We start from the raw sequence: 12,448 nt of genomic DNA, 5'->3' as shown, positions 1-12,448 counted from the left end.
AAAAATCTGGCTGTGGGAAAGGTGGCCATGGAATGGAAGGAAGATAAGATAGTGCCATTGCATAAGGGCGGTAGCAGACTGGAAATGTCTAATTATAGACCAGTTTGTGTGTCATCAGTAGTTAGTAAGATCTTGGAGAAAGTAGTGAAGGACCTTATATAGCATTGGGCAGATGAGGGTAATGTTATCTGTGAGAGTCAGCATGGATTTATGAAGGGGCACTCTTGTTTTAGCAATATGCTAGCCTTTTATGATAAAGTTATAAGAGCATTAGATGAGGGAAAGGCATATACTGCCATTTTCTTAGACTTAGCGAAGGCATTTGACAGGGTGCCACATGATAAGCTGATATTTAAGTTGCAGCACATGGGTCTGGATGTCAGATTGGTCAACTGGATTCAGGATTGGCTGTCCGATAGGTATCAGAGAGTTGTGTATGGTGGGGCAGTTTCAAGGAAGCAGAGGGTTACAAGTGGGGTCCCACAGGGCTCAGTACTGGGACCTATATTGTTTAACCTATATATCAATGACATTGTCAGTGGATTGCAAGGGGATATTCAGTTGTTTGCAGATGATGCGTAGCTGGGAAGGATTATTAGTAATAGTGCAGATGCAGCAGCCCTGCAAGAGAATTTGAATAAGCTAGATAGATGGGCAAATGAATGGGGATGTTGGTTTAATGCAGTAAAATGTAAGGTCTTGAGGTTTGGGAAACATTGATGGGACACTACATACTCTATGGGAGGAATTATACTGGAGTTGATGATTGATAGAAACCTGAAATTTAGGGGACATATTGCAAAGGTGGTGAAGTTAACACAGAGGATTGCTGCAATAATGAGAAGGACACTGACTTGCAGAGATAAAACAGTTATCATTCCGTCGTATAAGACTCTGATCAGACCACACTTTAACTACTGTTCCCAGATTTGGTCCCCAGGATTTGAAGGGGATAAATTAACTGTGGAAAGGGTACAAAGGCGAATAACAAAGATGGTTTCAGGACTCTACAATATGAGTTATGAGGATTGGCTGAGGGAATGTGGACTGAAGAGTTTGGTGGATAGAAGGAGAGGTGATATGATTGAGACTTTTAAACTGTTCAGAGGTAATTACAGGGTTGACACTGAGGAGTTCTTTCTCTTGGTTGAACAGCAGGAAAGAGTGATGACAACAGGCCATCCCTAGAAGTTACGAAAGGAAACTCTGAGCAAGAGGGTGAGGAGTGGTTTCTTTGCATGGAGGGTGGTTGAACCATGAAATGCATTGCCTGATGGAGTGGTGAGAGTGAGAACGGTCAATGAGTTCAAGGAGTGGTATGATAGACTTTCTGTTTCTTGGGGGGGGGGCGGACCTCCCCTCGAGTTTTGATAGACTTTGTGTTTCTTAGGAAGGACCTCCCACGATGAGTCTTTTGACTCCATGGAGGCCTGAATAATAATAATAAAATGCTAAAAAATTACTTTCCCTTAAACCAATGTTTCAGAGTGCATATCAACTCGATACTGGAAACCATTCCTCACCAATTTTGATAAACTAAACCTTAAATACACTTTGATACAAATAGCTTGAAATTTGAAGCTTCAGTCATCTACTCTGCACAGCAGAACAATTTTAATCTTCCACTCTTTCAGGATCTTCCATACTGTAAAACTATTGTTACTTCTCTGGAACAACATTAAACCATACAGGAATATATGATCAAATCTTATTAACATAAAGTTATGTTTATTTATCACATGCCACTTGTTCACTCACTACTAAGTCTTAACTTGACCATTCCATCGTCACTCCAACTTTGTATGATATCACACATCAGTACAAATTACCTTTATGAACTGCTTCAACATCATCTTCTGCAGTGGTCCCATTCTCATACCTTATGCCTACTGATTTTCTTTCCATGTCTATTTTCTGCCATTTAGTTGTCTTTTTTTTTTTTGAAGGGGAGGGGGGAAAGTCCCACCATAACTATTCTTCAACACAAAGAATTTTTATCAAATTCTTTGAACTTGTGGCCAATGTTTAATTCTCCCAATTTCTCTTGGTTTAAGTGGATCAGCATTGCTCATCTACTAGTATATCATACTATTCCTCCAACTCCTGCACAGACAACCAATGCAAATCATTTCCCACTATATCCAGAATAACTCACAACATGCTTTTATTTTTTTGGCAGGCCAAGTATCACAAGAATCCATCAGAATTAATCAAGCTGATATGGAGAGCTTGCAGGGTGATTTAAATAAGCTAGCAGAATTGGCAAAAGATTGCCAATTCTGCTAGTCATGGTTCAATGTGGAAAAGCATAAAGTTATGGATTTGGGGATTAAAAGATTACAAACTGTGTACCATATTGATGAACTGTACTCCAATCCAGATGGAGTAAAAATCCAACCTACCAGTGTTGCTGATTACAGACAGATGACCAATGATGGACAATTCTAAACTTGATTACCACACCTTCACTCTAAATAGCAAAAGAAATCTAAAGGTGGTGGTGCCCTCAGAGAGGGGTTACCAAGATCACATCTAATGAGATTACTGCAGACCTCATCAACCAGGGTCTGACCCCAATCAAGGTAAGCAGGATGTACAAAACAGACAAAAAACCAATGCCACTAGTGCTGGTTGAAATTAACAACACCTAAAAACAGATTTACGAGCTAACCAAAGTCGGCAGTCTCAGGATCACCACAGAACAACCACTCAGAAAAAGAGTTTCTGCAGCACAATGCCATAGATGCCAGAAATTGGCCATGCCCAAAAGCTATGCAAAGCAGAAATAGGTGCATGAAATGTAGTGAAAACAATCAAACCAAGAACCACGCCGCCCAGATGTGCCAACTGCGGTGGGCCTCATCCTGCCAATTATGAAGGTTGCAGTCTCCATTCAAAAAATCGTGGGGCAGCAAGAACCACCCCCACTCAATGCCACCAGAGCAATCATTCCCCCAATACAAAGAAATCCAAACTCTATAACTCAGGAAAGAATCCAACCTCCAATCAAAACCTAAGCAGAAGCAGTGCGATCAAACAGTACAGCTCCTAATGACCAAATGAACTCCAACCTAGCTGCAATCTTAACTGCCTCTCTAGCCACCATTCTCTGTGAATTCAGTAAAACCAGCCCATCACCATCTTCCACAGAGATTCCTGCAAGGAACTCACTCAATTTTGATAGCCCTCATTCATGAATAAAAACAAAATCCAACCAAACTCTCTCCTGATCACTGCTTGGAATGCCAACAAGATAACGGAGTTACAAAAGTTTGCACACAGATGCAATCCCGACATAATTTAAATCAATGAAACGCACTTCCAACCTGAAAATAACCCAAAACTAAGAGGATACTCCATGTGCCGAATGGACAGACTAGGCACCAGAGGTGGAGGTATCGCCATCTACATCAAAACTTATCTAAAGCACAATGCCATAACAAACCCACAAACCATCAACCTGGAGGTAACTGGCATAGAGGTGCACACCAACAATGCTGGCAGACTCAAGACATATGCAGCCTACAACTCACCAAGCAAACCCCTGATGTCAGACTTGGATGCCATCCTCTGTTCCACAGACTCCACCATCATAGCAGGAGACTCAAATGTCAAGAACACAGCATGGTTCAGCTCCACTATCAACAGAAACAGTCACACACACTAAACTATACAACACACAACTCAGTTGTAGTAGCAAGACCCACCAAACCCACTCATCACAGCCCACATGGCAGATCAGATGTACTAGACATTGTTATTTTCAGAAATATCAGATATCAGTATAATTAGAGATGATCAACAAGCTATCATCAGACCACAACCCCCATCCTGCTTAAACTCACGCCCAAGATTCATAGCATGGGACAAACTATCCAAAATTCTTCCTGAACACATCGGCCCAGCACCCATCATCCACAAAAAAGAAGAGATAGATGAAGCTGTAAATAACTCAAGTCAACAAAGCACTAGCAGCAGTCACCAAAACTACAACTGCCTTCAAGCTTAATCGTATTCCAGAAGATATCATAACATACGTGCCCTTCAAGCCAAAAAAAAACTCAATAAACTGAATAGCTCAGTCAGAGAAGCTCTTAAAAATCAAAGAAATCAGCAATGGGAAAATAAGTTATCTATCACCCTGACAGAGCACTCCATCTGGAAACTCTTAAAAAATCTCAGAAATAAGAGTAAATCTCTTCCACCTCTCCAATTAGATCAGGGCCTTATACATAGATGCAGAAAAGCAGAAGCCATAGCAATTAATTTGGAAAAACAGCATATCAGTAATATATATAAGTTCATTGCCAAGTCAAACTCTCACTAAAACAACCTGATAAGAATCCAAATCTGATTACTCCTACATCACTAGGAGAAATAACTAACATCATCAAGTATCTCAAGAATAATAAAGCTCCAGGTCCTGACTGCATTACAAACAAAGTTTTCAAATTATTATCTCGAAAAGCCATAGTGCATCGAGTCAACATCATAAACACAATCCTCAGAATGCAATACTTCCCTCCCTCTTGGAAAATTGCTGACATTGTCCCATTTCATAAGACAGGCAAAGATCCACATTTACCTCAAAATTATTATTCCCCCCCCCCCATCAGTCTCCTATCAAATCTAGGTAAAATTGCAGAAAACATTATCCTCTTCAGAATTCAAGAATCAGTTGATAAACTAAAAATCATACAACACGAACAGTTTGGCTTTCATCGAAATCACAGCACCACAACAAATCCATTGCTTGATCGAATACATCATTACAGGATTCATCTGGAGACAGCATATTGGTGCTGTATTTCTCGACATTGCAAAGGCCTTTGACAAAATCTGGCATTATGGCTTAATTCAGGAGACTTTTATTCTTTCTGGTATATCTCTGAAGATGATACATTTAATTAAATCATACCTTATGAACAGAAAAATGCAGGTCAAAATAAAGGGAACTATTTCAACTCAACATAGAATTTTGGCTGACGTTCCACAAGGATCCTTGCTGGCCCCAATATTGTTTGCAATCAACAGATTGCAACAGATCAACAAAACCCTATTTTATCCATCATAGCCCTTTATGTAGATGACACAGCAGTACTAGCCAGATCACTCCATCCACACCTGGTAACCAAAAAAACTATAGGATAGCATCTTAAAGCTAAATGGTTATTTGGCAGGAGGCTGCAAGTGAACCCTCAGAAAAGTGCAGCCATACTCTTCACTAGAAGATTAGCAACTTCCAATGGGGACATCAATTTATTTAATACCAAAATCCATGGCAAATAGAAGCCAAATACCTCAGAATACTACTACTAGACCAAAGATTGAGCTTCAACAACCACATTAGGTTGTTGAAGATATTGAACAACACCTGTGCAAAAGTATCCAAAACTATTGCTCAACTCTACCCCTTGATCAACAGACACAGCAAGTTAAACACAAGGAATAAATTATTACTTTATCAGTTGGTGATTTGCGCTATAATTACTTATGCCTCTCCAGCTTGGAGCCATACCTCCAACATTAACATACTCAAATTGCAACTAGGGCAGAAGAAAGTTTGTGTATGATATTAAATGCTCCTTGGTTCGTTAGAAATTAACAGATTCACTGGGATACAAATACCCCATACATTTCCTCATCCCTTCACTTTCTAGCAGTAAAGTTCTTCTTGAAAGCAACTATGCATCCTAATCAACTGGTACAAGCTGCAGACTACAATAAAAACAATGTCTACAAACAAAGAAGACCTAAAGCCATTTTAATATCCAATGATGCCTTTTAACTTCTCTGCCTTCTCAGGGCTATGGTCATAAATTTTTTTCCTATCAATAGTTCCTATTTTTCAGACAATGGGGAAAATAAAAAGTGTTATGCTTCACCCTCTGAAACAGTATCGTTATGAGATTTTTGGAACTCGAAAGCGAATATTTATGAAGTATTTCATGTAGTAAGAAAAACGTTTAAAAAACTTTTATATGTTATATGTTATGACAGCAGAATAACTGTTGGCCTTTAAATGACAAGATCCAGTAAGAACTAAAACAGTAATAGATAACATTTTAGAACAGGTGAATTCATTTAACTACCTAGGATGTACGATTACATATGAAAATTAAAAAGATATAAACCTAATAATTGCAAAATATTTAAAAATAACAGATTTAATTAACTATATTTAAACCTAACCTAGCTCAAAAACAAACCAGACTAAAAGTATACAATACATTAGCCCTACAGTCCTATTGTGTGGAAGTGAAATCTGGACAATAAAACAAAAAGATTAATAATAGCAGAAATGAAGTTTATGAGAAAAACTGCAAAATATACTCTATTATTTCCTTGAGCATTTCATGCAGTCCAAGAAATCATCGTGGGTGGCGCACATAACTCTCCTCATTCACACAAAACCTATCATAGTTCTCCTTGAACTCATCTACCGACAAAGTACTCATGACCAACTCTGGAAGCACATTACACCCATTTACCACTCTCCACACAAAAAATTAGTCTTACATCCTTACTAACCACAGTTTTAAATAATTTCCAGTTAGTCACTTCCTCCCCCCCTCCTTCCTAGCATGTACTGAAAAATGTTGTCAATCCTATAATACCCCTTCAATAACTCAAATATATCTATCAGATCAATCTTTTCTACCTATCAGCTAATTTTGCAATACAATTCTGTAATCAGATAAACTTTAGTACTAAAGGCAACTATGAGACCTGTCTGAAAAATCTTGAACTTTATTATTATTATGTGACACCTCCAGGGAGTCGAAAGACTCATTGGAGTGTGCGGCAACAGCATCGAACGATTGATCCCTTCAACTACTAACCGCGCTCAAACTTGCTTAACTTTTTGTGAGCCATTAGTAGCAGAGGCACTACCAATTCACCAACTTAGTTTTAATCTTTTTATATCATTTCTGCATTTTATTAAATTCATAATAGTAAAGAATAAATATCATGAAATCATTCATGATAGTTAAGATAGATATATGATGGTAAGAGTAATTTCTTTATATAAGGATAGAACCAGGACTGATGCAACATTAGTTGCAACCTGGAGTGGCTGGTTCTGATCCACATAAGGTGGGTAGTTAGGAACTCGAGCTTCTATAAAAGGCAGCATAACTTTGCCAAAAAAATGTCTTACTACAGCAATCTGCTCTCATTTTTCAATAGGTCAGCAGAATTATATAATACAAACAATATTACAATTCTTCTTGATTTTACCAAAGCATTTAATAGGATCCACATTGGAAGATGTTATGAAAAGAAACTCAACAGAATGAATATGCAAAATAGGCTTCTAACTCAGTGGCTGGTTGGCAGATATAAAAGTGAAATGCTAAATCTAAAAGGAAGCTGACCAGTAGAGTAACATAGAATTCTTTATTTGACTGCCGTCACTTTTAATTGTATGGATTGTAACAAAATTATTTCAATTATTTGGTGATGCAAAGTTGGGTAATAATGGGCATATCTGATACAGAATTCCTGTAAAATGATTTCAGCACGCTGGTTTATGAACAAAAGATAAGTATCGGTTCTGCATTATTACTTATCTGATTATGCATTTCGGATGCAGAGTATTACATTAAAAGAAATTTGTTGCAAGTGGTCCATGAACCTATGGATGATGGCTGACAGAATGCTAAAGTTTATAATTTCACCAGATTTATTAGATTCTGAATAGGATAATATAAAAATAAACAAATCCCCTGAACTTACGTAATAGCTCAATATCCTCCGCGGATTCGTTCTCTCTTTGATCAGAAATTGTTTAAAAGCATTTCGATTCCATTCTAGCTCCGCCGTAAAATTCTAACTTGATGATGCTTCTTGTTTTAAAATACAAAGATCATTTGCAAATCTTAAAATACAACAGACATACACAAATGAAATTTTGAATCCATTGGCGGAGTCGAAACAGCAATAAAAACCAAACTAAAAGTAACCGAAGTATCTCTTATTTATTTTATTTTTTCAGATGGAAACTCCCTCCACTTCGTTCAATGCTAATTTGATTTTCCTCCTGCAATATTAATAATCCGCTTTCACTAGGAATGATAACATACATATGAGCTACTACAATTCAGATTACCCGCCAAACATACGCTAAGCGGTTTCAAGAAGCGTCACACTAAACGGTTAGCGCTGCATTCACAATAGAGCAAAGTTTCGAAACAAAATCGTATTAAGGGAAAGAGCAAAGGTATATATATATATATATATATACATATGTTAAAGATACCAAGCTATTTTTAAACCTGGTTTTACTCCATATCCCAAGTAAGCAAACAGACAAATAAGTCAAGTTTACGCCTGCACGTAATGCAAGTCTAGCTGACCCTACAGGTAGTGCAAAACCAAGATAACTCATACATACAAAGCACATCTCCTGGAGGAGATGTATGATGCTATGTATTAAAGGCAAGGGGCCACTACCCAGACCGGTTTCAACCTTTATTGAGGTCTCATCAGTGAGAGCCAGGCTAGAAATATCAAGATTTTAGTAATACAGAGCTTATAAGTATTTTACCAGAACAAGTTACCATAAGGTGTTTTAATCTTATTAAATAAAAATCTCAGGAGACTTCAATAAAGGTCGAAACCGGTCTGAGGAGTGGCCCCTTGCCTTTAATACAAACCATCATACATCTCCTCCAGGAGATGTGCTTTGCATTATGGGTAAATATTAAGATTAGTGATCAGAGCTTATTCTACTTTTACCATGAGTTATCTTGGTCTTGCACTACCTGCAGGGTCAGCTAGACTTGCATTATGTGCAGGCCCAAACTTGACTTATTTGTCTGTTTGCTTACTTGGGAAATGGAGTAAAACCAGGTTTAAAAATAGCTTGGTATCTTTAACATTTATTATACCCAAGGTAAAATACTTTCTACGTGTGTGTGTGTGTGTGTGTGTGTGTGTGTGTGTGTGTGTGTGTGTGTGTGTGTGTGTGTGTGTGTGTGTGTGTGTGTGTGTGTGTGTGTGTGTGTGTGTGTGTGTGTGTGTGTGTGTGTGTGTGTGTGTGTGTGTGTGTGTGTGTGTGTGTAGAAAACCTTATTCAATTTTACCTTATTCAATAAAAATCTCAGAATGAGAGATGGATGTAGAGTTGTCTAGACTTGCACTACTAAGCGGGTCACTTAGACTTGTACTACGTGCAGGCACAAACTTGACTTATTTGTCTGTTTGCTTACTTGGGAAATTGAGTAAAAACCAGGTTTAAAATAATTTGGTATCTTTAACATATATTATACCCAAGGTAAAAAACTTTCTACATCTCTGATCCATCCTGAGATTTTTATTGAATAAGGTCAAAGCACCTTATGGTAACATGTATTGGTAAAATACTTATAAGCTCTGTATTACTTAACCTTGGTATTTCTAAGCCTGGCTCCCATTTATAAGACCTAAATAAAGGTCGAAACCGGTCTGGGTAGTGGCCCTTGCCTTTAATGCATAGCATCATACATCTCAAGGAGATGGGTTTTGCATTAAAGGTAAATATTAAGAATAGTGATTCCACCTTTACGACGAGTTGCCTAGACTTGCACTACTTTGCAGGTCACTTAGACTTGCACTACGCGCAGGCACAAACGTGACTTATTTGTCTGTTTGCTTACTTGGGAAATGGAGTAAAAACCAGGTTTAAAATAGCTAGGTATCCTTATTACACACAGACATATATATTAAGGTTAGCTAGTAATTTTATAAACTTGGTTATACTCCTAATCCCAAGTAAGCAAACAGTTAAGTTTGCGCCTGAACGTAGTTTATCAGGGCAACTCATTGAAAAGGTTGGTAAAGCTCTGATCACCATTCTTAGTATTTTACATAGTGTAAAGCACATCTCACTAAGAGATGTATACTGCAATACATTATGGGTGAGGTTCACTACCTAGACCGGTTTCAACCTTTTATGAGGTCTCCTCAGTGAGTAGCTAGATAACCCTAAATACCAAGGTTTTAGTAATACAGAGCCTTATCAACTTTACCTATACAAGTTGCTACAAGGTGTTTTTATTTTGAATAAGAATCTCTGGAGGAGATATCGATGTAAATAAGTTTTTTTACCTTGGGTAATGTATATTAGGGTTACCAAGTAATTTTATAAACTTGGTTATAAAATTCCTGGTGTTGCACCACCTTTAGACTTGAACTACGTTCAGGCGCAAACTTAACTGTTTGCTTACTTGGGATTAGGAGTAAAATAACCAAGTTTATAAAATTACTTGGTAACCCTAATATACATTACCCAAGATAAAAAAAAAATCTTTATATATATCGTGGATGTGGCGTTTGCACACCACCGCGCTAGGCCGCACGAAGGAAGTCTTGGTTTCGAGTCTAGTCGGCGACTAGAGGAAATTTTTCTAAGCCTTTTTTCGACCGGTTCTCGATCTCTGGCACGGGCAAGCAGGTTTTTCCTCCAGGAAACCCGGGTTTTTCGTCCTGTAAATTCAAGAAAATCGACCGTAGAAAACACATTATTTCAGACATTAAATATATTGTGTTAGGGTTAGAGACCAAGAGATGGCGGCACATTTGAGCCATCTCTCTTCACTGCGTACCGCTTAATTAGTGATAGCCTTGGGCCATCTGTCTCTGATTGGGTACCAGTAGAGATTGAACTGCCCACTCAGTCTCCAAAAGTTAGATAGGGCTAAATGGCCTCGCCTATTCCTGTATATACGGGAATAAAAAGGCGTTAGCTGATTTATATATATATATATATATATATTAATATATATGTTGAATAATAATAATAACAAGACGAAGAAGAAGAACTTAAATCAAACTTTCCAGCAAACTTTATTATTTGTACACAATATATATATATAATACATTCCATGAACACAACTCCGGAAAATCGACCATACAACCCAAATTATTTCAGACAGTAACATATCCTGTTAGAGATAGGTATCAAGAGATGACAGCACTTGTTTGCTTGTTTCTTCATCGGTGCGCCTATAATTAGTGATAGATATGGGCAATCTATCTCTGATTGGCTACCAGTGGATATTGAACTGCCCACACAGTTTCCTAAAGCTAGATGGCTTAAAGCCCTCGCCTACTCCCTATAAAGGAATAAAAGGCGTTAACTTATTATTATTAAATGATCGAAATTGTGCATAAAAGACACAGGTGCATGATATTTTAAATAATAATAGTAACTGTTTACAACATGATTTCATTAGGTTCCTTTTCCCTAGGGGCAGCTATGCTACAATATATGGGAAGTGACTATGAGCACGGTGGTTTCCCATTGCCTTCCTTGCCGTACTATATCTTATGGCTGTATCCTGTATTTATCGTGGGGTTTTTCATCCCATAAACAGTCAAATCGGACCCGTGTAAATGCTACCATACTAGGAAAGTGACTATGAACAAGGTGGTGTCCCATTGCCTTAGTAGCCGTACTATATTTTATGGCTGTATCCTGTATCCTAATTCTCTGATTTGTAAACCTCAGAACATATCTGAGATTCATGGATTGAGCTGGAATTTAATTCCAAATTCCAAACACTGCTACCCTACTGAAAGTTTTACGGCATATAATCAACAACATTCAAGTCTTGTAAAGTTCATGCCAAGTTGTACGTCTGGCATCAACTGGAGAAGACTTATGAACTATTAAGTTGTTGGTCATAATATTTCGACTGGACAGTGTATTTTCGTTAGCGAAAATTCTACATGCTGCTATGCTATAATACCAAACTGGTCTTGTGTGAGTGTGATTGTTTAAGCGTTGTTGCATGGGGGAGGAGATGAACATTGTGGCCAGAATTACCCAGGGGAGGCTACTGGAAACAATTACATTTTACAGCATATACTCAACAACATTCAAGTCTTGTAAAGTTCGTGCCAAGTTGTAGGCTGGCATTAACCGGGGTAAGACTAGTGAAGTATTAGGTTGTTGGTCATAATATTTCGACTGGACAGTCAATTTTCGTTAGCGAAAATTCTACAATCTGGCGATGCTATAATGCCAAACTGCTCTAGTGTGGGTATGACTGTGTAAGCCAATGATTCTCAACCACTGTGCCGCGAGATTTTTTAAGTGTGCCGCCACTGCGAATACCCATACATAAGCGGCGTCAGACAAGCGGTTCAATCAGTTCTACCTTCCTAGCAGCGACTGTTATAATTGTTAAAATAATTCATAAAATAGTTATTGATCATTTCACAATACTAGAGCAAAAAATTGTTCATTATTTTCCAAATTTAGAAATAAAAAAATTTAATTGGATTCTAAATCCATTTGTGATAAACGACACATCGGTGTATGAACTAACTTTGAAAGAAGAAGAAGAACTGATTTCTGTGTGTAATAACCGAGATTTGATTTCAAAACATTCAGAAGAATCAATTAATTCGTTCTGGATTAACCTTAGATACGATTATCCAACAATATCACAAAAAGCTT

At 37.7% G+C, this 12,448-nt stretch overlaps 1 protein-coding gene across 1 annotated transcript in view; it reads right to left on the bottom strand.

The window, feature by feature from the left end:
• Positions 1 to 8,036, bottom strand: part of LOC150107424 (uncharacterized) — a 185,242-nt gene extending 177,206 nt beyond the window's left edge. The window contains exon 1 of the mRNA XM_090391285.1: positions 7,741 to 8,036. The gene's annotated coding sequence lies outside the window, so the exon portion shown is untranslated. The remainder of the gene's footprint in view (positions 1 to 7,740) is intronic.
• Between the last annotated feature and the right edge of the window lie 4,412 nt (positions 8,037 to 12,448).

This window comes from Typopeltis vanoorti, chromosome 4, assembly GCF_054136105.1.
Source record: "Typopeltis vanoorti isolate ZY-2024b chromosome 4, IOZ_Tvanoo_1.0, whole genome shotgun sequence".
Lineage (NCBI taxonomy): Eukaryota > Metazoa > Arthropoda > Arachnida > Uropygi > Thelyphonidae > Typopeltis > Typopeltis vanoorti.
The sequence above is the reverse complement of the archived record's forward strand: the minus strand, read 5'-3'. Positions and strand labels throughout refer to the sequence as shown.